The sequence below is a fragment of the Globicephala melas genome, chromosome 5 (genome assembly GCF_963455315.2).
Source record: "Globicephala melas chromosome 5, mGloMel1.2, whole genome shotgun sequence".
In the NCBI taxonomy this organism is placed as follows: Eukaryota; Metazoa; Chordata; class Mammalia; order Artiodactyla; family Delphinidae; genus Globicephala; species Globicephala melas.
This window is the reverse complement of record NC_083318.1, coordinates 3,463,339-3,486,785: the sequence shown is the minus strand read 5'-3', so window position 1 is coordinate 3,486,785 and position 23,447 is coordinate 3,463,339. Positions and strand designations below refer to the sequence as shown.

The 23,447-nt window shown below is 48.3% G+C and overlaps 1 protein-coding gene across 3 annotated transcripts in view; it reads right to left on the bottom strand.

Moving 5' to 3' along the window:
- The window catches only part of AFAP1 (actin filament associated protein 1), a 153,445-nt gene extending 130,677 nt beyond the window's left edge, over positions 1-22,768 (bottom strand). For all 3 annotated transcript variants that reach the window (XM_030876858.2, XM_060298926.1, XM_030876856.2), the window contains exon 1: positions 22,574-22,768. The gene's annotated coding sequence lies outside the window, so the exon portion shown is untranslated. The remainder of the gene's footprint in view (positions 1-22,573) is intronic.
- Between the last annotated feature and the right edge of the window lie 679 nt (positions 22,769-23,447).

Sequence of the window (23,447 nt, the reverse complement as noted above, 5' to 3'; positions counted from 1 at the left end):
GGAGCAACTCCAGGTGAGGGACACGTGCGATCATTTTTGATTTCCCAAGTCCAGCACAGACCAGACTGGACACTTAAAATCGTGGAAGGGAAGGAAGCCACGTAAATGAACTCAGTGGCAACCACCATTAGGTGGCTAGTCTCCAGATGCTGGAGGCTGGGACAGAAACTAAGCGATCATCAAAATGTCAGGTTCACCGGCACCTTTATCTAGTCAACAGCTATCTGAGTGCCTGGATGACCCCGCAGAACCTGTTACACAACCTGGAGCTCAGAACCGAACAAGAGACACACATGACCAGACAATCCATGAATCACAACAGAAGTAAGCACAGTGAAGGAGCAGCAGAAGCAGTGGCAAAAGTTCATTCTTGTTTTCTGGGGGGTTTTTTTGTTTTTACTCTTGCAGTACGCGGGCCTCTCACTGTTGTGGCCTCTCCCGTTGCGGAGCACAGGCTCCGGACGCGCAGGCTCAGCGGCCATGGCTCACGGGCCCAGCCGCTCCGCGGCACGTGGGATCTTCCCGGACCGGGGCACGAACCCGCGTCCCCTGGATCGGCAGGCGGACTCTCAACCACTGCGCCACCAGAGAAGCCCTGGAGTGATTTTTAAAACATTCACGTGTGTGCTTTTCTGCATTGTTTGATTTCTTTACAATAAGCAAATAAAATCTCAGAAGAGCCTTAATGATTTTCAAAAAGCCAAAAGCTCTTATTTAAATTCCTCTAGAGGAGTTTTCTAGTAAAGAATGAAATCAGTTGAATGCGTAGCAGCCAGCATGCTTTTAATAATTAAACTTTTTATTTTGAAATAATTGTAGATCTACATGCAGTTATAAGAAAGAAAGCTCATACACTTTTCTTTTTAATTTTTATTTTATATTGGACTTCAGTTGATTTAGAATGCTGCGTCAGTTTCAGGGGTATAGCAAAGTGATTCACTTATACATACACATGGAATCCCACATACTCTTTGCCCAATTTATCCCAGCAGTAACATCTTGCAAAACCGTAGTAGGATCTCACACCAGGATGCTGGCATCAGAAGAGTCAAACCACAGACCATTTCCAGCACCACAAGGATTCCTCACGTTGCCCTTTTATAGTCACTCCCACTCCCCAACCACCTCCTCCCCCCTTCTTAACCCCTGGCCCACTAATCTGTTCACCATTTCTACAGTTTTGTCATTTCAAGGATGCTATATATAAATGGATTCCTATACTTATTTAAACTCTGGGAATTGGCTTTCTTTTTCACTCAGTATAATTCTCTGGAGAGTCATCCAGCTTGTTGTGTGTATTAATATGTTCCTTTTTATTGCAGAGTAGTGTTCCATGGAAGTGGATGTGCCACAGCCCTTCAGGGATGAACCCACTCAGCCCCTGAAAACATCTGGGTTGCCTCCAGGTTCTGGGTATTACGAGTAAAGCTGTATGAACATTCACGTTCAGGTTTCTGTGTGAACATCAGTCTTCGCTTCTCTGGATAAATTTGTCCCGGGTTGTAAATACTGAGTCCTATGGTAGTTGCATGTTTAGTTTTTTGTTTGGTTGTCTTTTAACTTTTTATTTAATATTAGAGCATAGTTGATTAACAATGTTGTGTTAGTTTCAGGTGTACAGCAAAGTGATTCAGTTACACATATACATGTATCTATTCTTTTTCAAATTCTTTTCCCATTTAGGTTGTTAACGTAATATCGAGCAGAGTTCCCTGTGCTATACAGTAGGTCCTTGTTGGTTATCCATTTTAAATATAGCAGTGTGTACATGTCAATCCCAAACTCCCTAACTATCCCGCATGTTTAGTTTTTTATAAGAAACCGCTAAGCTGTTTCCCAGGGTGGCTGCACCACTTCATGTTCCCTCACCAGCATTTGGCGGTGTCGCTGTTTTTATTTTAGCCGTTCCTGGAGGTGGGTCGTGATACCTCACTGTGGTCTTAATTTGCACTTCCCTGATGGCTAATGACGTTGAAAATATTTTCATGTGCGTACTTCTCATCTGTACATCCTCTTTGATGAAATGTCTCCATGTCTTTTACTCATTTGCTAATTAGATTGTTTATTTTACTGTTGAATTTCGAGTTTTTTTTAATATATATTCTAAATACTAGTCCTTTATCACATGTGGTTTGTAAATATTTTCTCCTGGTCTGTAGCTTGTCTTTACATCCTCTTAACACAGTCTTTTCTTTTCCCTCTGCACAGATAACTGACATGTTTGATTTATTTATTTTTATTAAAGTATAGTTGATTTACAATATTAAATTAGTTTCAGGTGTACAACATAGTGATTCAATGTTTTATAGATCATACTCCATTTAAAGTTATCACAAAATATTGGCTATATTCTCTGTGGTCTACAATACATCCAACTTACCAGTTTTTCCTTTTATGGGCTGTGTTTTCTGTGTCGAGTCCAAGGAAGAATTCTTTGCCTAGCTCTAAATCTCAAAGAGTTTCTATGTTTGTTTCCTCAGAGCTTTATAGTTTTACATTTAAGTCTGTGATCCATTTTGAGTTAATTTTTGTATATAAGGTGTGATGAGGTTTAGGTCAAGGTTTTGTTTTGTTTTGTTTTTTTGGTCTGTGGATGTCCAATTGCTCCAGGCAATGAGCTCCATTTTTTTAATGAAATTAAAAATATGCGAGTGTGTCATCCATATTACAGGTAAGTATTGTTTTGTGAAGCTTTAATTCCAACTGTATACTGAACAATGTAAAATGTCTAGTTTGAAAGTTTGAAAAATATAACTCTAAGTATTTTTTCCTAAATATTCTGATTTCTACCTATGATATCAGATCCTGTTGACATGCGGACCACAAGCAAAGCCTGAACAACAGCTAAAAATGTATAAAAATTAAAATGATTAGTATGTGTGTCTATTAATTAGGGTTTTATTTCCCACTAATTGTGGGGGAAAAGGTCATCATTGTAAAGCCCTGTGACTGGATAATAAATATTTATATCCAAAACAAACCTAAAGTGTTATTTCTCTATCTTACAAAATTCAGGGCTGAAATTTAAACTTTCAAATACTTCATATTTATCGAAGGCAGGGAAGTTTAGTTCAAGGAAATGTCTAGGGTCAATAACAAAGATACAAAAAGGCCCTCTACATCATAGCAATTCCAATCCAAGTTCAGCTCTTTGGCCCCAGGATTTAAGAGCCCATTTTGGAATCAGACCATCGGTCTGACGCAGACAATCTGTGTTTAGTTCTACTTTGCCACTTTCTAGCTGTGTGACTTTGGGAGGGCCTCTCAACCACTCTGAGCTAAACACCCACCTCAGTAACTGGGGGTAAACACCACCTATCCCAGCTGATTGAGTGTCAGGATTGAAAGCCACTTCTCAACGCCTGGTACAAGGTCAGCCTCTCAGTTAAGAGTAGCATGCTTCCCTGGTGGCGCAGTGGTTGAGAATCCGCCTGCTAATGCAGGGGACATGGGTTCAAGCCCTGGTCTGGGAAGATCCCACGTGCCGCGGAGCAACTGGGCCCATGAGCCACAACTACCGAGCCTGCGCGTCTGGAGCCTGTGCTCCGCAACAAGAGGGGCCGCGATAGTGAGAGGCCCGCGCACCGCGATGAAGAGTGGCCCCCGCTTGCCGCAACTAGAGGAAGCCCTCGCACAGAAACGAAGACCCAACGCAGCCAAAATTAATTAATTAATTAATAATTTTTTTAAAAAAAAGAGTAGCTATTATCATCATGGAAGGAAAGTAAAAACTTTTTCACTGTCCCAGGCTCACTCTACATGCAATTAGCAAAGAACAGCAAATGAAGGAAACCAAAATACTTGCTCAATTTTTAATAAGAAATGTTTTTAAAAAAGAAAGAAAGAAAGAAAACAGGGAGAAGGAAGAGGAGGCACAGGAAGGACAGGGGTCTGGCACCTCGCAAGTGCCCGGACGACACTCATTACAGGCCTTGTTGACTTGCACAGTCATCAGAGACCACCAAATGGGGAGGGGTACTTCCTCTATCCAGAGCACCATCTCCCAAGGTGCTCAGAAGTCGGGAACACCTTGAAACGGGCAGCAGGCTTCGGACAGGAGAGCCACAACTTCCTTACAGAAATCACGGCACAAAAAGTGACCCATGTAGGAAGTGCCAACTGCTATAAATACTCGATGGCAGAAGCTGATGTCATGGCTTCTGTACGGGAGACACCCAAATCAGACCTGCCAAAATAGCAGGGAAAGCACAGAGCAGAAACCCACGCCATCGTGTGCAAGTCTGACGCCGCTGCTACAGAAACATTTATAACCAATGACCCCGCTGCCCTGAGTGCTACTTCTTTCCACATTTCCCAGAGCTCTGTGATTGCGCTCGCAGAACATGTGTATCAACCAGCAAAATGCCAGGCCCTGCTCTAACCCTGCAGCCTCGCAGCAAAACCCAAAGACAAGTGAAAACTTTTCTTCCGAGTGGGAAAGAAAGAGCAGGAAAGTCTGATCCATCACAACAGCATCAAATCCACTTACGAGGAGACACCCACATAGCTGCTTGCAGGTACATCACGCTAGTCCCTGGGTGACTCCCCTTCCATAGGAGCTGGGGGGTGACAGCAGGCCAGCTACAGGGGCACCAGCACTAACCTTGGAGGCCATGACTCAGGCAGTTTTAAATCAACGGTCACTCAGTCTCAGGTGAGCCATAATTGAAATCAAAATCAGGTCTCTCTGGAAGCATCTGTACAAGAACTGGGCCTTGGGCCAGACTGGCGCAAACGTGGATGTCGCAAGCACTGTCCAGAGACCCCCTCCCCGTGCCCTCTGCTCCCCACAGGGCCCCTCCCTCCTTGCACAAGTGGGGCCCCGTGCCTGTGGACATCTGCCCGTTACCCCATCCCAAATGTGCTTTCAAGAAAAGCTTCCAGGACAGCACCCAACACACAGGGTGCGCTCAATAAATACTTTCTGAAATGAGCAAATGTAAATTACTTCAATTTAACAAGACTTTTTAAAAATGTGTTGTCTCTCTTGGAAATAATGCCACGAGCTTGAGCAAGCAGCTTAGCTGCTCTCCACTACAGTTTTATCATGTGAGATGTTTCATAATAACAGTGTTCATCCATAGGGTTGTTGGGGAAAATCATAAGACCTAACTCGTGTGGCAAGCTTAGCAAACAGGACCTGGCACACGGCGAATGCCCAGTAAGTGCCGGCTGTCATGAGCTATTAGGACCTGGCTCTCCAAGGGCAAAAGGAGTAAATCATATCCAAATGTACGTCATAAACGGCTGTCCCTGTGGACTGCTGCGGCAGAGCCATGGGACAGCATGTAGCAAATACTGTTTTGTTTTGTAAAAATATCCCCAAAATGTACATATATATTTGCATGCATACTGGAAAAGAGCTGAAAGGAAATACAGCAGTTGTTAAATAGTGGTCACCCTGGGACTTCCCTGGTGGCATCGTGGTTAGGAATCCACCTGCCAGTGCAGGGGACATGGGTTCGATCCCTGGTCCAGGAAGATCCCACATGCCGCGGAGCAACTAGGCCTGTGTGTCTCAACTACAGAGCCTGCGCTCTAGAGCCCACGAGCCACAACTACTGAGCCCGTGCACCATAACTACTGAAGCCCGCGCGCTCTAGGGCCCACATGCTGCAACTACTGAGCTCGCGTGCTGCATCTACTGAAGCCCACACGCCTAGAGCCTGTGCTCAGCAACAAGAGAAGCCATCGTAATGAGAGGCCCGCACACCAAGAGGAGTAGCCCCCACTCACCGCAACTAGAGAAAGCCCGCGCGCAGCAATGGAGACCCAACATGGCCAAAAGAAAAAAAAAGAAAAATAGGGGTCACCCCAAAGACAGCAAGAAAAGAAAGATTTACCTTTGCTCTTCATCTTATGTACTATTTCAATTATCTTCAGTGAGCATCTATTCCTTCTATAAAGTTTTTCCAAAAAATTCACTGCAAATTTTCTGGAGAAACAAGGGGGTGCACCAGGAAGGTGGAAACACAGGACAAAACTGAATGAACCAAGAGTCGAGTCCAGACTGGGCAAGCCGCTGCAAACCACAGCACACCTTTCTGCAAACTCAGGACACCGTCCCCCACCTTCCCGCTGGTGAGATAATCCAGGACACGGACACTGAGATTTTTCTCAGCAACCTCATGCCTTTTTGCAGGTGTCTTCCTCAGGTCACATCAAGCACCCTGAGGGATTTGGAACCGCCCTTCCAAATGCCTTCGGTCTGTACCCCTGCCCAGCGCTGTCAGCTTCCATCCTGTGTCTGAAACTAGATTGCAACCCTAGTGGTTACAAATGCGCCTGACGTTTCCTTGTTGTTTCCACTGTACTTGGCACGGTGCAGAGAACAGGTCAGCGGCTGACCACGCTGGAAGGCACCTTAGGAAACACACCATCTGCCATTCTACTTACAGAGACACAGACCAGGGAATGGACCTGGCTTTTTTTGGTAACTCAACTAGTTACCTGCTTGAAGCAGGGCAAAGCCAGGTCTCGGGACTCCCAGGTTGATAAGCAGCCCCATGAGAACTGCTGTTTCTCCTGCCTTGAACACATGCACCACTACAGAAGATGAGGATGACTTCTCGCGAAACTGCTCGGCCCACAGCCCTGAACTCACACTGGTACAAAAACAGTAAAGTCCAATGAGATAGAACGATGACCCATCACAAAGAGAATGTGGCCAAGATGGGGAAGGGAATTCACACAGGTTATCATGAGCTCAATAACCAAAACAAAAACCAAACAAAGAAGCCCCACCTGAGTAGGAAAGATACAAAACAGATCCATGACACTAGTACCATCATTGTTAAAATACAGAGGCATCAGATAAGCGCGTGTACACTTTAAGGGTGAATGCAAAACTTCCCCATTTTTGGAATAAGAGGGCTACCTGGAATTCGTAAGAAAAGCTATTTACACAGCGTTATTGGATTCCTACGTCATAAATAAATAAATATAGGTTTATAGTCATATACACACACAATCAATTCATATATGAATTACATTATTCAGTTCATATATGTGGGAAGTTTGACAATATCAAAATAACCATGCACAATCTTTTTGGACAAATTTATAATTTGGCGTTCAATGCTCCATATTTGGGGGTCACCCTTCTCTGGATGACAGCAAAACCCAGGGGCTTTAGAAGCAGATTTTACGCTATCACTACAATGGATAAAGGAAAGAAGGAAAGATAATTTAATTATCAAGGGAGTGAACTTCATTGCTAAGCTATATTTGTGTCTCAAGACAATCTTCTAACTCATATGGAAAATATAGTTCACTGAACACAGAAGACCTTCCCAAATTAACAGGGTTACTAACAAAGTTCTCTTTCTCTTACCAAGAAAATTGCAATCCTTAAAAGACAGGTGGCCTGGACTTCTCCCTTAGAATATATCTTAATAGCAGAAGGTTTGCAACATCAAAAGACAATTTAGATATGTTTTGAGAGTAAAAGGCTGAAAAATCTACATTATTTTATGATCTGCATTGCTTTTTCAGGACTGTCCTAGACTCTCAATAAAAAATTCTCTAAATCAAAAACTCCCCACCCCAAAAAAGGCTTATAATCTAGGAGAAGGACCAAGTAGACAGTAAGTATTATCTTGTCAAAGGCAATATATATTTCATACCAGCTTGCCTCCAAAGAAAACAAAACTTGCAATTAGAAGACCAAGTTCAGGTCTGCGCTTAACCATCTACTGTGGGCTCTGCCTCATCTCTCTTAGCTTCAGTTCTCTAGTCTTTAAAGTAGGATGAAGCCCAACAGTTTAGAGTCACTCTGAATGTGAGCGTGAAGAACTTCTTCCTGAAGGCGTGACATCCAAACAACTCCTAACACATCTAATTTTTCATTTAATATTTTTACCAGCAAGAGAAACATGAAAGACAATATACAATGACAATGGCCAGACCATATAAAAGCAGGGCTCTGACCCTCGGGCCGCAGCCGCCAGCCCCGGGAGCCAGTCTGCTGGGAGTTGGACCTGCAGGAGGGCAGACTGCTGTCTCTAATGACAAGCCAGGAGGCCAAACAGCCACCGCTGGACAATCGGCCAGGACTCGATCAATACTGACGGCCTCCCTAATCGTCGTCCTGCCTCCGACTCGGGACGAACCGCAGAAGGCCGCGCCTGCCCCCTGACCCGGGATGCACCCCCTTCAGTCACCCTGAAGACCCCCCCCAGGCCTCCAGCCCCATCAGGCACCCTGAGCCCCCTTTTCTCCACTGGGAAGCTCGCCCACGCCTCTGCCTGCCTCTGGGTCTCCGCCAGGCTCAAGTGATTGTGGCCACTCCCTTGCCACAAGCCAGCTCTGAATAAATAGCTTTTGCCTTTTCCATGTGGTTGCTCTTTGTCTATTTCCACAAAGAAAAGTCTTAAACCAGGGGCTTCCCTCCAGATGGTCAGCCCCTAATTTAGAAGCCCAGTGAGGCAGATTCCAAGTCTGGAGAGACTTCCTGTCCACCAGGCCCTCTTTCCACGAAACCTCACTTTTTGAGCTCTCAGTCACTCCCCCGCCGTCCAGGGAAGAAACCAAGTGTTAAGGAAAGATCAAGGGCTTTGAGGTCAAACCCCTGAGTTCATCAAGAATTTCATTTTTCCACTTATAATTATGTGACCTTGAGCAACTTAACATCTCTAAGCCTCCGTCTTCATCTGCAATAGAAATATTTACCTCTAAGATTGTATCAAATGGGACACTTATGTAAGGCAGCTGACGAGTACTGGGTGCTCAGCAGGTGTGGGCCCCCTCCTCCCAGCCCACCTTCCCCCACAAGGAGAAACACAAGACGCCCCAAGAGAAGACTGGTGACCCCCGCACCTGGGTACCTTTTATTCACACGAGTCGCAGTGGTATCCAGAGTGCTACCAAAAGACAAGGTTTGTTTCCACTGTTCAACTGGGTGTGGGTCACTTCTAACTCACATTATACGATCCATAATAAGGAAGTAATTTTTCTACACAACCCCATAGTTGTATTTTTAGCAGACTTTATTAACTCTAAATCCACTTCAGAACCAAAAACAAAACTTTAATCTGTGACACTGTTATAAGCAGAAAGGGACCTATGAGACAAATTGAACTTTTGTCCAAAGAAAAAAAGAAAGCGGTTCTGGAACACTGGGCTGGCTGTGAGAATGTGAGAACATTACTTATGTTCACAGGGGGCTGGACAAACACCTGCCCTGGCAGGGTCAGAAGCTGGGTTTATGGCACCTCGTATCGTCTGCTCCAGGAAAAGGACCAGCACACAGGTTGTTCGTGCAGTCAAGGTCACCCATCACGGGTAAAGGTCTCCTCCCTCTTCTGTCCAAGGGGTCCAGGTCTTGAGGCTGCTCCAGGGCCTCTTCGTCAGAGCAGTGAGCCCAGCCGCCTGGGCCTCTTTCTCTGGCAATATTACCCCTTCTCCCTCCACCTTCCAACCAGCTGGACTAACCTGCAGAGTGCCTCTGTTCAGTCTTCAGGGGTCCCAGCCAGTGTTTAGAACAATTCCAAGATTTAGGCTCAGGCTTAAAGAGGTAAAGAAACCTCAGGTAGACACACCACCTTGACAAATATCACGTGGACTCTTGCTGGAGGCAAGCTTTGCGAGCATGAGGTCTCCATGGGCAATCTAGAATGATCGCTCAGAGCTCTGGAGCCAGGCTGCCTGGGCTCACACCCAACTCCAACACTTCCTGGCTGTGTGATGTGGACAAGGCCCCCAACCTCTCTGTGCCTCAGTTTCCTCACTGTAAAACAGTCACAGTAATAGGGCTGTGACTAATAGGGACTTCCCTGGTGGTGCAGTGGTTAAGAATCCACCTGCCAATGCAGGGGACACGGGTTCGAGCCCTGGTCCGGGAAGATCCCACATGCCGCCGAGCAGCTAGGCCCATGCGCCACAACTACTGAGCCTACACTCTAGAGCCCGCGAGCCACAACTACTGAGCCCGCGTGCCACAACTACTGAAGCCTGCGTGCCTAGAGCCCGTGCTCCGCAACAAGAGAAGCCACCGCAATGAGAAGCCCACGCACCACAGAAGAGTAGTCCCCACTCGCTTCAACTAGAGAAAGCCCGTGTGCAGCAACAAAGACCCAATACAGCCAAAAATAAAATAAATAAATAAAAATTAAAAAAAATAAAAGGCTGCTCTAAAAATAAAATGAGTTGGCATGGAGAGGGAACTCCATAGACACGTCCTGAATACCGAATAAACGGTAGATATTATTAAATACATATGTATACTCCCATTATATTTATAATGCACAAAAAACGTGTGGAATATAAGCTTCACTAGTAACAGTGGTTACCCTGGAGGGGTGCAAACTTCAGCATTTTACTCTATGTGTCTATGCCTATATCACCCGAAATATTTAAACAAATGTGTGTGCCTAAATTTGCTCCAAGACAGGTAGCTGGACCACGTGATTTTGACCCCCAAAATCTTCGAACCATAATGAGATTGTTCCAGGAAGGCAAAGTAATCGAAATTCCAGAAATCAAGTCTTGCTCCAGTGTGAATGCGTTGAGGTCATTTAAACGAGCTGGTGCACAACCAGTGCAGACGCTCCGAGCCCTTGCTTACTGTCATGACACAAAACGTTTGGGTTCTGTGGACCTCCCTTTACCTACGAAGTCACAGTTCAAGTTACAGACCCAGAACCTGGACTCAGCTCTGCTTTGCAGTCCAAGTTTTCTCACATCACATCGATGCATTTTTCGACCGGCAGCTTTAGCTGAATTGAAATTGCCACCAACCCCACTGACACATCCCCAGCTCTGCTGTGCACGACTCAGGGAGTCCCGAGATGAAGCAGGCATCTGGCCGCTGGCGAAGAGCCCAACCTTCGCCTATTTACAGTAACAAAGCCCTTCGCTCCTCGACAGGCTCTCCCCAAAGTCACCTTCTTCTAAGCTCTTTCACTGGCTCCTACCTCGAGGTGGCCCGGCCAGGAGAACCCCTCATCAGCTTCCTCACGAGGAAAGGCTGTAACTACTATCAACAGGGCCAGTCAGCCTCGTTCCATTCAGTGCTCACCGGACGCCCCCGCCCCCCAACGTCCACCGCTTCCCTCAGAGAGGCAGCCCGGCCATCCTGGCCTTTTCCTCTGGCGACAGGTACTGCACTGACCTCCTATGGAAGCGGCTCATGGAAGGTTAAGGGACCAGCCCAAGATTCCACACTGTTGATGACTGGGTGGCAGAGCCGGAACACCAGCCCCGGTCCAACAGGGCCTGTGATGCTGGCCACCCTCCCTAAGGCCCAATGGATGCTGACAGATGGCCAGTATTTCAGAGGCCTCAGAAATGCCTCCTGCTGTGGTACGAAGGATGGTCCAGTCTTGGGAAGGAGGCAGGGTGGGGATCAGTAGAAACCCTTCCATTCCGGGAGGTTATCCCATTCGGGGGACACACTAAATATACTGGGTCTTGTCTTTTCAGGTGAAACGTCTCTCGGCGCCGGTGGCAGCCGTCTTTGTGCAGCTAGGTCTGGCCGGCTCCGAGAGGTTGCATTGTAACAGCTCTTGGGCACACCAGTCACCCGGTGTCAGTCGCTGGAAAGCCCTAACAAAGAGGCCGTGCCACACGCTAGTCAGATCCCACCTACTACGTTATCTTGAGCGAGTTCCCCCTTGTCTCTTCACCTCATTGTTTTTATCGCCGTGTAACTGACTAACAACATTGTATTAGTTTCAGGCAGACAACAGAACGATCTGACATATGTGTGTACTGTGAAAGAATCACAGTAAGTCCCCTTAGCATCCAACACTGCACTTAGTAACAATGTGTGTGTGTGTGTGTGTGTGTGTGTGAACTCAAGATCTACTCTCCCAGGAACTTTTAAATACACGATACAGTATTGCTAACCCTGGCCACCACGAGACTTCCGTCTCATTTTGGCAACTGCAAATTGAGAACATTACCTACCCCACAAAGTTGCTGAACAGACTAGAAGAGATACAGATGTAAAGCGTCTGGCACGGTGCCTAGGACATAGTAAGCGCTCAGCAAACAGTGCCGGTAGTGACGGGGGTGGTGATACAAACTCCAAAGACTATAAATATTAGCCTTTTGGAACCATTTGGTCTCCCGTATCGTGAAGACAGAGCACGTCTGAGCTTCTCAGAGGGTCCTACAAACTGAATGTCTGTGTCCCCTCAAAATTCCAATAATCTCCAGTGTCTCAGTATTTGGAGGGGGGCCTTTTCGAAATGAATAGGTCATAAGGGTGGAGTCCCCCTGTATGGGATTAGTTCCCTTATAGAAGAGACCCCAGGGCTTCCCTGGTGGTGCAGTGGTTGAGAGTCCGCCTGCCGATGCAGGGTACATGGGTTCATGCCCCGGTCCAGGAAGATCCCACATGCCGCGGGGCGGCTGGACCCGTGAGCCATGGCCACTGAGCCTGCGCGTCCGGAGCCTGTTGCTCTGCAACGGGAGAGGCCACAACAGTGAGAGGCCCGCATACCGCAAAAAAAAAAAAAAAAAAGAGACCCCAGTCAGCATCCTTGTCCCTTCCAGCATGCGAGGACATGGCAAGAATATGCTGGCTGTGAACCAGGTCCTCACCAGACACCGAATCTGCCAGCACCTTGATCTCCGACTTCCAGCCTCCAGAACTGTGAGAAGCAAATTTCTGTTGTTTGTGAGCCACCCAGGCTACGGCATTCTGCTATGGCAACCTGAACAAACTAAGACAGAGGGTCGCACTTCAAGCACAGGAAAACTCAATCAACCCATCTGGAGAGAAAAATCTCACGTAACTTAGGACCTCCCAACACACAACTCTGTAGTCGTGGGAAGAGGGGATTTAAAAAGAAAGCATCATGCCCCGCATCCTCAAGAGCCATCCTGACTCTCACAGTTAAAGTAACTCGGAAGCACACGCTGTCCATGTTTGGGAAAACCCTGTACAGGTTTCGAAAGTCATTCCAAAAGTATGGCTCCCAAACAGTTTTCAGATATATTCTCCTTTCTCTTCAGACATCCGCCGCAAACCTCTTCACCAAATACCCGCCCAGGAGGCACCGCGTCCCGCTCCCAACAAGCCATTCCTGTAAACTCCATCTGACAGAAAGGTCCAGACTAGATGACAGTCCCCAAACCTAGCTCCACCTACCATGGCAAAAAATACCCCTCGTTTGGGAATTCCCTGGCAGTCCAGTGGTTAGGATTCCTCGCTTTCACTGCCAAGGGCCCGGGTTCGATCCCTGGTTGGGGAACTAAGATCCCACAAGCCGTGCGTCACGGTCAAAAAAAAAAAAAAAAAAACCCTCATTTCTCACACCACTATCTAACGTCCAGAGCAAGAATCCATCATTTTTACTACTTCTTTTTCCTTTTCTTGATAAACTTATGATGAAAGTACAACCACAAAAAGGAGCCTCCTCAATGCTACTGCCCCCAGAGACGCTGCACAGACCATGGACACTGGGTCAGGTAAAAGGAAACTGGATTTCCAAACCCTGAATTCACGGGCGGCGGCTCCTCACAGGAAACTAAGCGACGATCTTAAGTACACAAAACAAAAGGCGAAGTCAGCTGCAGCGTGGGCATGGATGGAAAAGAAGTGTTTTCAATGGAGGTGTTTGAGGACATACAAAAGCTATCTTCTAGGGAATTCCCTGGTGGCCCAGTGGTTAGGACTCTGCACTTCCACTGCAGAGGGGCACGGGTTCGATCCCTGGTTGGGAACTGAGATCCCTACATGCCACTCGGCACCGCCAAAAAAAAAAAAAAAGCTACCTTCTAATACCACCAAGGGCCGAAAATTAGGTCTTTTTTCCATATTAAAGAATAGATAATGGGTGGAACAGAAATTTTTCTTTCAAACTATGGAAGTATCATGAAACTACTCTCAAATCCTTCGGGCTTTATCAGATAATCAAGCTGGAAAGCCATGAAAAGATAAACCTTTCCTCCAGGATACAGGTGTAATAAACCTCTGACCACGTCCTCGGAACAAGGGAAGACGGTATTTTTGAAAAATATTTTCAGGGACTATAAAGGAGCCTTTGAAATTAAAATAATCAGAGCAATACAAAATTCAGAGAAGGGTTTACTGGAGAAGTTGGAGAAATCCCAAAAAGGAAAACAAAAAGACAAAGAAATGGGAAAAGAGAAGACATTTAAGGAGATTCGGGATCAGAACAGAGGACCGGCGGTCTATAGACGGAAGACGCCCACCCAGTGCCCATCACAGTGAATGAGGCAAGATCCACGTCACGGCGCGGCCACCATGACATCTGCAAACACGAGGAATATCTACAAGAGCCTAAAAACTCACCCAGAGGAAAACACGGGCCACATACAAAGGAATGGCTCTGGACACATCACCTGTCACGATGAAGCTGGAAGTGAACTGAGCAGTGCCTTCCCAAGTCCTCAGGAAGATGATTTCTAACCCAGGATTCTATACTCAGCCAAACTATCAATTAAACGAGAGTAAAATGTTCCAACATTATACGAGATCTCAGAAACAATTATTTCTTGCAAAGCTATGGTGACACGCTCAACCAAAATAGAGAGAAAACTAGAAGGAGGCATCTACCCGGGAAAGAGGTGAGAGGAATTCTCAGGGTGATCGGGAATGTGCAGCAGGTCTAGGAAGCAACCAACTTAGAGGAAAGCAGGCTGGTGAGCGGTTCAGGAAGAATTATGCTAAGAAAAGCACAAACTGGATGATGCCCTGTGGTCTGTGAATATACAAAGAGGAGACTGCAACTTTGGGGGGTGGAGGGGGAGAAGTGACAGCACAGAAAACGACGCAAAACAAAGCAGGGCAATTCTCAACTCTAGGAAAAAGAAAAAACAACTGTAGAAGGGAAACGTAATCAAAATCGACTACATATCTCAGCTGTGAATAATGTTTCCATAATCATAATAAGTGCTGTTGAATATTTAACCAAAACCTTTAACGTAATTATACTGAGAGGACGGAGGAAAAAAGAAGTGGGCAGTGCAAGAAGGAGTGGGTAGGAGACCTAAATCGTCTTCTTCCTTAGCAGGATGTCTCTCACCCCAAATCTGGAAGAAATAGCTAAAATGTTGAAAGGGGAAGCCTCTGGGGAGCAGGAATCAGGGTGGAGAAGGGTGGGGTAGTGACTGCTGGGTTTTTGTTCTAAATCCTGCAGAACTTTTGACGCTTAAAACTATGCGCCTGTATAACTTTGTTTAAAATGGGGTATTTAATTTTTAAACAAAATCTGATACTTGACCGGCAAGAATATCAGATTAAGCGGTGTGTTCTTAAACTTTTTGGAATTCAACCCCTTCGAAAAAGAACGGAAAGCTATAAATCCTCCCCCCAGTACACACACACACAGGCACAGACACACAACATTTCTGCAAAGGGTATCAGGCAGTTGGTAAATTCCTGAAGGCCAGGTTAAAAGCCTTAGGATTTCTAGATTCTGCTTTCTTATAGAAGGAAAAAAGAGAAATCCTAATGAAAAACTATTAAAAACACCTACACGATCAGATGAGATCATGCTTGGTCTTCGATGCTGGTGACCATCACCTGCGGTTTCCTTGGCCACAAGATGCACCTCGTTCCTAACTATCAACGGAAGTATGAACTCTGTTTACTGCACTTTGCTTCAGCCTTGAAACAGGTTCTCTAAAGCTCAGGAATGTGAATCCCTGTTGGGTTGACTCAGCTGTTTCCATTCGAGAACCGGACATGGAATTATGCACTCTTCACCCCGTGAGGAAGAGTCCTTCACGTCCCAAATCCCCCAGGTGGGTGTTTTTTCTAACAAAGCAATTACTCTGATGACTTCTTGGCGAAACTTCTGTAATCAGCGTGGCCCGTTTAAGTACTCCAAAACACAAAGTTTCCTCTGCTTCTGACTGACCTGCTGCTATAATCCCACCATCAGCCCCATGTCGAGTCAGAAGCACTGTCTTACCGTTTAACAGCGATCTTAACGGTTCCACCAATTTGCTTAAAATATCTATGCCTTTTCTTTCTCTGTGAACTGAGGGTGACAATAACAGTGTCACTGGACGCTGTCATAAATGGATTGGGTAACTGTGGGAGGCCCGTGTGCATCCCCTGGAACCTGTGATTTGTCACATCTGTCACATTAAAGGGGCTTCGCTACAGACCTCAGACAGGGGGATTAGACAGGGGGATTATCCTGGGGTTCTAGGTGGGCCCAATCTCATTGCATGACCCCTTAAGAGCAGAGAACTTTCTCCAGGCAGAAGAAGAGAGATGAAGCAGAGGGGACACCAGACAGCTGGCGCGGGACTGGCCGGCCCTCGCTGGCTCTGGCAGCCAGGGGGTTCCGAGCAAGGTCCAGGAAGACGCCTCTAGGAGCCAGGGGCAGCCTCCCGGCTGACAGCCAGCAAGGAAGCAGGGTCCCCGGCCCTACAAGTGCCAGCTACTATCGGCATATTCGGTGGACAATCGGAATGAGCTTCCCTGCAGTTCTCCTCCAGATTCTCCAGTAAGGAACACAGCCCTGCAGACACCTTGTTTTTGGCCCGGTGAGACCCGAGTCAGACTTCTAACCTACAGACTGTAAGATAATAAACCTGTGTTGTTTCAAGCCACTCAGTGTGGGGCAATTTGTTACAGCAGAAGCAGGAAACTCATACAGTGATATATGTGAAAACACCCAGCAGTGTCTGTCACATCATCAACGTTCAACAAGAGTCAACTGACTTCCTTAAATCAAAAGACAGGGACGGCCGTACTCCATCCAAAACAACAGACCATAGACTTGTTCTGATAAATGCAGATTTGGGGAATTATAAATTGCCCAGAATATCTACATATTCTAGGCTTCAGGTAATTCACTGCCCTTCCGTTCATTTATAAACCTGTCACTGCCTGTCTTGCCTGACAAACTCTAAGTGCCACGGAGGAGAATAAATGCTGGACTGTCCGGCTCCCAAACTCTCCTGCGTACCCCTAGCAGCACCTACCACCTGCACTGAGCGATACCAGGTCTGCTTCTCCCGCTACACCGTGAGCCTCCAGCGATTCTCCAGTGAGGACTGGGCCCCACCTTCGAATCTCTGCATGTAGCCCATACTCGGGCACATCACGGGTAATCTATCTGAATGGCTGTCAAACTATGTGACGGTGCAACGTACCATCTGCATCTAAAGTATAAAGTGCACTGCAGTTTCCAAGGTGGCTTGAGGACAGAAGGCCAAGGACACTGTGGTGCTGAGGTCAGGTTCACCCTGATGCCTGCTGCTCACTCTGCTGGAAGTTTCAGAGGTGAACAGGCCAGCCCTCAAGACAGGGCACTTAGGAACTAAAGTGCCCAGCAATTATGCTTCATTAAAGAAAGGTTCATAGGAACAAACGTATGAGACAGACTGTTAAAGGCTACATTTCTGCACGTTCAGTAGCCTTACTTACAAAAAATTAACGTCTCTGAAACTTGAATTTGATGTTCCCCCAAAAGGCTAAGATATCAAACAACACGGGCCAATGAAAGACAGAAAACAATCCTAAATGAAGTTGCCTGACACCCTTCAAGTTAAGGATCATCTGTACATTAAACATCTGGAGTTTTAAAAAACCCAGGTTCATTACATTCTTAATAAAGCACTTTTTTTAAATCCTTGACAACATAATATTTTACAACTTACAAAATTACGTTACATTCATGATTTCATTTTATCCTCAGAACAATCTCTTGAGCTAGATAGAGCAGGTACTACCAACAATTAACTCCATTTTACAAGTGCGGGAACTGCAGTTCAGAGAAGTACTTGGACTTAACAAAAGCCTTACTGGGGCCAGCTTTCCTGTGCAAAAGAACAGGAGTAAGTTATCTTTACTACACTATTCATATTACATCCTGTCAACATTCAAAACGGTTTTGATGTAGCCAGCAATGATAGACACGTACATGATAAGATCTTTAAAATGGAAAAGAAAGAAGAAAAAACCATTTGGTAGGGCTTCCCTGGTGGCACAGTGGTTAAGAATCCGCCTGCCAAAAAAAAAAAAAAAGAATCCACCTGCCAATGCAGGGGGCATGGGTCCGAGCCCTGGCCCAGGAAGATCCCACATGCCACGGAGCAACTAAGCCCGTGCGCCACAACTACTGAGCCTGCGCTCTAGAGCCCACGAGCCACAACTACTGAGCCTGCGCTCTAGAGCCCACGAGCCACAGCTACTGAACCCTCGTGCCACAACTATTGAGCCCGCGTGCCTAGAGCCCGTGCTCCACAAGAGAAGCCACCGCAATGAGAAGCCCGCGCACCACAACAAAGAGTAGCCCCCGCTCGCCGCAACTAGAGAAAACCCGCAGGCAGCAACGAAGACCCAACGCAGCCAAAAATTAATTAATTAAAAAAAAACATTTGGTAGGTGATGTGGGATGGGGGGAAGTAACAGCGAAGACTTAGATTTATAGTCTAAGAAAAAAATTTATCACTGAATTTCTAGTTCTAGGCAAACAATGCTTAAACAAGATGATGTATAGAATACCATCATCTAACGGCGAAAGCACCATCGGTTCTTTAAGGTGGGGTGGATTCAGCGCTCTGATTAGGCCACCAGGGAAGAACTGGTTAACCCTCTTCCTCCAGTAAAGAACAAGAGGAACAACATGGAAAAGCAGAGCTCAAACGCTATCTTCTCCATCCCCAGGCATTCTCTTCCATGAAACACCCTTTTCATTTAATCCAAATAAAAATCAGGCCTTCTTGCAGAACAAGTACTAACTAGTTTTCAGTGAAAACATTAAGACAATCTAAGGAAAAATTCAAAGAAAAAAGACAATCTAAGGAAACCACAAAGAAAATCCATTTGTGTTTCTGAAGACCCCTCCCAAAAAATAAGATCCCTAACAGAACAAACCGCATGGAGTATGTAACAGAGCGCTTTTTTAAAATTAATTAAAGACCACAACTCAAAACAAGGACAAAAATCCTACCTAACATGAAAATATAATTTGATGGCATCACTCCTTGACCAAACAGCTACCGTCTATGTTTAATCCCTGTAATGATCCAAATAAGAATAGCAGAGAGGGAATTCCCTGGAGCTCCAGTGGTTACGACTCTGTGCTCTCACTGCCGAGGGCCCGGGTTCAATCCCTGGTCGGGGAACTAAGATCCCACAAGCTGTGCAGCGCAGCCAAAAAACAAACAAACAAACAGAATAGCAGAGAAAATCGTGTATCCTTTTGACAGACATGTGGCTTTAAAATAACCGAGCACACCAAATTCCCATCTTGCCAAACAGATGAATTGGGAGATTAATATTTTGAAGGATTTATTACTAGAGTCCTTAGAAGTAGAGCACATACACTTACTCAAGGTACTGCCAAAATTCACTTACTTCAGAGTCTCCGCATTAAAATCTCTGTTAGAGACTGCGGCATAAGAGAAGCCTGCAGTTGGCCGACTTCATATGACACTCAAAAGATCAGCAAAATGCTCCTGCCAAGAGTTCTGCATCCAACAATTTCATTAAGGAAAACTTCAAACCAATTTGATAGAGCACAGATGCTGCAAGCAAAATGTGGTTATGAAGAAGATGCAAGACAATATCAAAAAGTGGCCTAGGGCCTTCCCTGGTGGCGCAGTGGTTAAGACTCCACCTGCCAATGCAGGGGACACGGGTTTGAGCCCTGGTCCGGGAAGATCTCACATGCCGCGGGGCAACGAAGCCTGTGTGCCACAACTACTGAGCCTGTGCTCTAGTGCCCACGAGCCACAACTACTGAGCCTGCGTGCCACAACTACTGAGCCCATGCGCCACAACTACTGAAGCCCGCACGCCAAGAGCCTGTGCTCCACAACAAAGAGAAGTCACCACAATGAGAAGCCCACCCACCGCAACGAAGAGTAGTCCCCGCTCGCCGCAACTAGAGAAAGCCTGCACGCAGCAACGAAGACCCAACGCAGCCAAAAATAAATAAATAAATTTATTTTAAAAAAACAGTTGCCTAAGCTTCCATCATAGCCCTGCTCCTTCAACTCTGAGACAAAGTATACACCCATGCAACTGTGGAAAGAAAAAAAAAGGGAAAGAAGGAAAAAGAACTTCTACTTTAGATCTACATTTTCAAAGATCCCCATTATTTATACAACTGCCACTAAGAGAACTTTCCTCTGCTTTATTTGGTTGAAAGAATTTAAAGGTTTAGGGCTGACAAGGTTCTTACCTAGTTTAAAAACCTCAAAGGTGAGGAAACTGAAGCCTAGTGGTTCTGCAGGAACAAATGGCAACTTTATTCCAGAGCCAGAATCAGACCAAATAAATTCGAATCAAGTACTCTACACTGTACAACAAACACCAGGAAGTTACAGCAAATGTTAATCTAAAAACCCTTAGGAGAATTGAAGAATTGCAGATTTTAAATCACAGGAAAGACTTGGCCCCGTGGTGCGGAAAAAGGACCTCTCATTCAGGAGGACCTCTCATTTTGATACACCTCTTCCTCTCTGGGTACTACAGCAAACCACCCTGTCCTTGAAGACCACAGCTCTCAGAGGGCTGGGCGTGAGGACGTCAGGGAAGACTTCAGAAAGAAGTCACCTAAACTGAGACGGTAAGAATGGGTGAAAGCCTGGAGCCGGGCGCAGGGCAGATGGAAGAGAGAGGGCAGAGAAGTCCGAGCGAAGGGCCTGCAGGCTGTCTGGACTTCCTAACAGCGACAGCTGCAGCTAGGGCCGCATTTTCATCTTGCATGCCTGCTATTTATACACCATCTTGTTCACAAAGAATTTCCATTTGGGCATGAGAGCTACTTGTGCCTATAGCTCAGTTTTCTGTCTTGGACCAGAACACTCTGGAAAGGAAAAGACTTTTCAGAGTCTTGTTAGACTTGCAAGTCTAACAAGGCTTGTTAGACTTCGCGTTCCCCAGGGAAAAGAATCATCCCTGGAACATAATAGGTGTTTTCATACGTTTGATAAAAAGGTAAGTGAATGACCCCAGTTTATTTAAGTGGCTGAGAGACACACAGCCTGCAGGGTAGTAGCAGATCTTCTTGCCATCAGGCTGAAATCCAAGTCTCCCGATCCACAACCTCACCCCTGCTATTCCTTCTGTAAAGCTGACCTCTAACTGTAACTGCCTTGGCCTCATTCCGTGGGTGTGGATTCCCCTCCTTCAAACGCACTTTCCAGCCCGCCAAATTCTTGGGAAAGTTTCCTCCACTCTCCAGGCTCTGAGAGAGCTGCAAAGTTAAATCTGGCTTTCCAGACCTTTTTTTTTTTTTTTTTTTTTTTCCCAATCCTAACGGAAGAAATCAAGAAGCGCCGGGCAGAGGGACCAGGCTCCCTCCAATCAGAGCCGGCTCCCGCCGGGCCGGCCAAGCCTCGCGCCTGAGCAGGAAACGGCGGCCTGACTCGCGGTCCCCAGGCGCGGTGACAGCCCCGCGCTCCCCGGGGACCCGGCCGGGGAGAGGAGCGGGTTCCCGGGGAAGTGCAGCCGCTTCTGCTCAAGTGGCAAATAAGGCAATAAATAAAACAGTGGGTCAGCTGTCAGACGCAGGCCATCTGCGTGCCCCACGCACAGCCGGCTACAGCCCGACGGGCGCCACTACCCGCACAAAGACACCCCGAAACACATGAAACCACCAACACACACGCACGCACGCGTGGGGCAGAGGGGAGCCTGCCCCCGGTACTGATCACACCCCGACGAGATGCGGGGGGAGGGGACGGGGCACAGCCCTCCAACTCGCAGGGTGGCCAGGACGCCGCGCGCGCGGGTCCACGCAGAGCCACCCTCAGTGACACACACACACTCAGTGAACCAGTCATGGGGGTGGGGAGCGAGAAAAGGCCCCACTCTCAGAGTGCCCAGGATCCCTACAATCGAGGGTCCACGCGGTCACCCTCAAGGAGACACAGCGAACCAGTCACACCAGGGGTGAAGGGGAGGGGGGACAGAGACAGTCTCCCACTCTCAGGATGTCCGGGATCCCCACGCGCGAGGGCCCACGCAGAGCTACCTTCGGTGACACAGCGAACCAGCCACTCCACGGAGTGAGTGGGGACCGAGACAGTCCCCCACACTCAGGGTCACCAGGACCCCGCGCGGGGCTTCACGCGCGGATCCACGCGGAGTCGCGGCAGGCGCGGTGCCCCCTCGGTGCCACCCCGAGGCCGAGACCATGCCCGGCGCCCAGACGCGCGACGGCCCGGTCAGTCCCCCTCTGCGTCCCCGTCCCACAGTCGCTCAGGGCGGCGGCCGCCAGCTCGGGTAGCGACCTCGCGGCGCCCCCCTCGGACCTGCCACACCCGGCGGGGACCCCAGCTCGGCCCAGGACCCCTGCCGCCTGGGACCCCCGTCCAGCCCCGGGACCTCCGCCCGGCAACCTCGTCCGGCTCGCGGACCTCAGTCCTCTCGGGGACCCCCGCCCGGCCGGGGACCCCTGTCGCCTGAGTCCCCCGCCCGGCCTGGGACCCCTGTCCGGCCCAGAACCTCGCCCGGCTCCGAGACCCCTGCCTCCCGAGGACCCCCCCCCCCGCCCGGCTGGGACCCCTGCCGCCTGGGACCCCGTCCAGCCCCGGGACCTCCGCCCGGCCGTGGGACCCTCTCCCAGCCCCGGGACCCATGTCCGCCGGGGACCCCCGCCCGGCCCGGCCCCGCCGCCCGCCGCCTCACCTCAGGCCGCCTCCCGGGCAGCACTCACTCCTTGCCGGAGGTGCCCTGGCCGAGCGAGACGGAGCCGAGCAGCCCGCAGAGCCGGAGTCGCCGCAACAATGGAGCCCCGGGGCGGGGCCGCCTCGCAGCCGTCTCAGCCCGTCTCGCGCTCAGGGTCCGGCTCCGTCTCCCGCTCCGCGAGGAGCAGCTTGCCGGCGAGAGGTTGCAACTGGGCTCAGGCAACGCGCAGGCGCACTCGCCCCACCCGCGCCCCTCCGCCCCGCCCCCGGCGGCGCCCGGCGCTCGGGGCCCGCCCCCCAACCAATGGAGAGGGAGCTGAGCGCCGAGGGCGGGGCCTGTAGAAACAAAGGGAGGTGGGGCGGGGCCGTTCCAGGGCTGGGCTGCTGGGTCCCGCGGGGGCCGGACCCAGAGCGAGCGGATTCGCGGTCCAACCCGGTCCGACCCGGGGAGGCCGGGCGTAAAGTCCACTTGGAATCCGCTCAGCAAGCCGTGCTCATCCCAAACCCGGAACTCAAGTTTATCGGATTGGCCTGCTTTACAGAAAGGGAAACTGAGGCCCAAGGAGCGAGACCACCTGCCCCCCACGTCACAAAGTCCCATTCACTCGTTCATGTTTTACTCATTAAACAAACATTTTCGCAGCCCGTGAGGTGTGCGGTCGGAGTGGAGTAGAGGCAAACTTGGCCCTCCCTTAAGGAGCTCCGCCAGGCAGGAACAGAGATTTCTCGGAGTCACTTTAACCCACGATAAAGCAGCGCAGAGCAGAGCTGTTTCCCTTTCCTACCTCAAAGCTTTTGTGGCTACGCTGTTCCGCATCTGCAATGCTCCCCTCTCCCCACCTGTCACCCCCCGTATATCCAAGTACCAATCACCC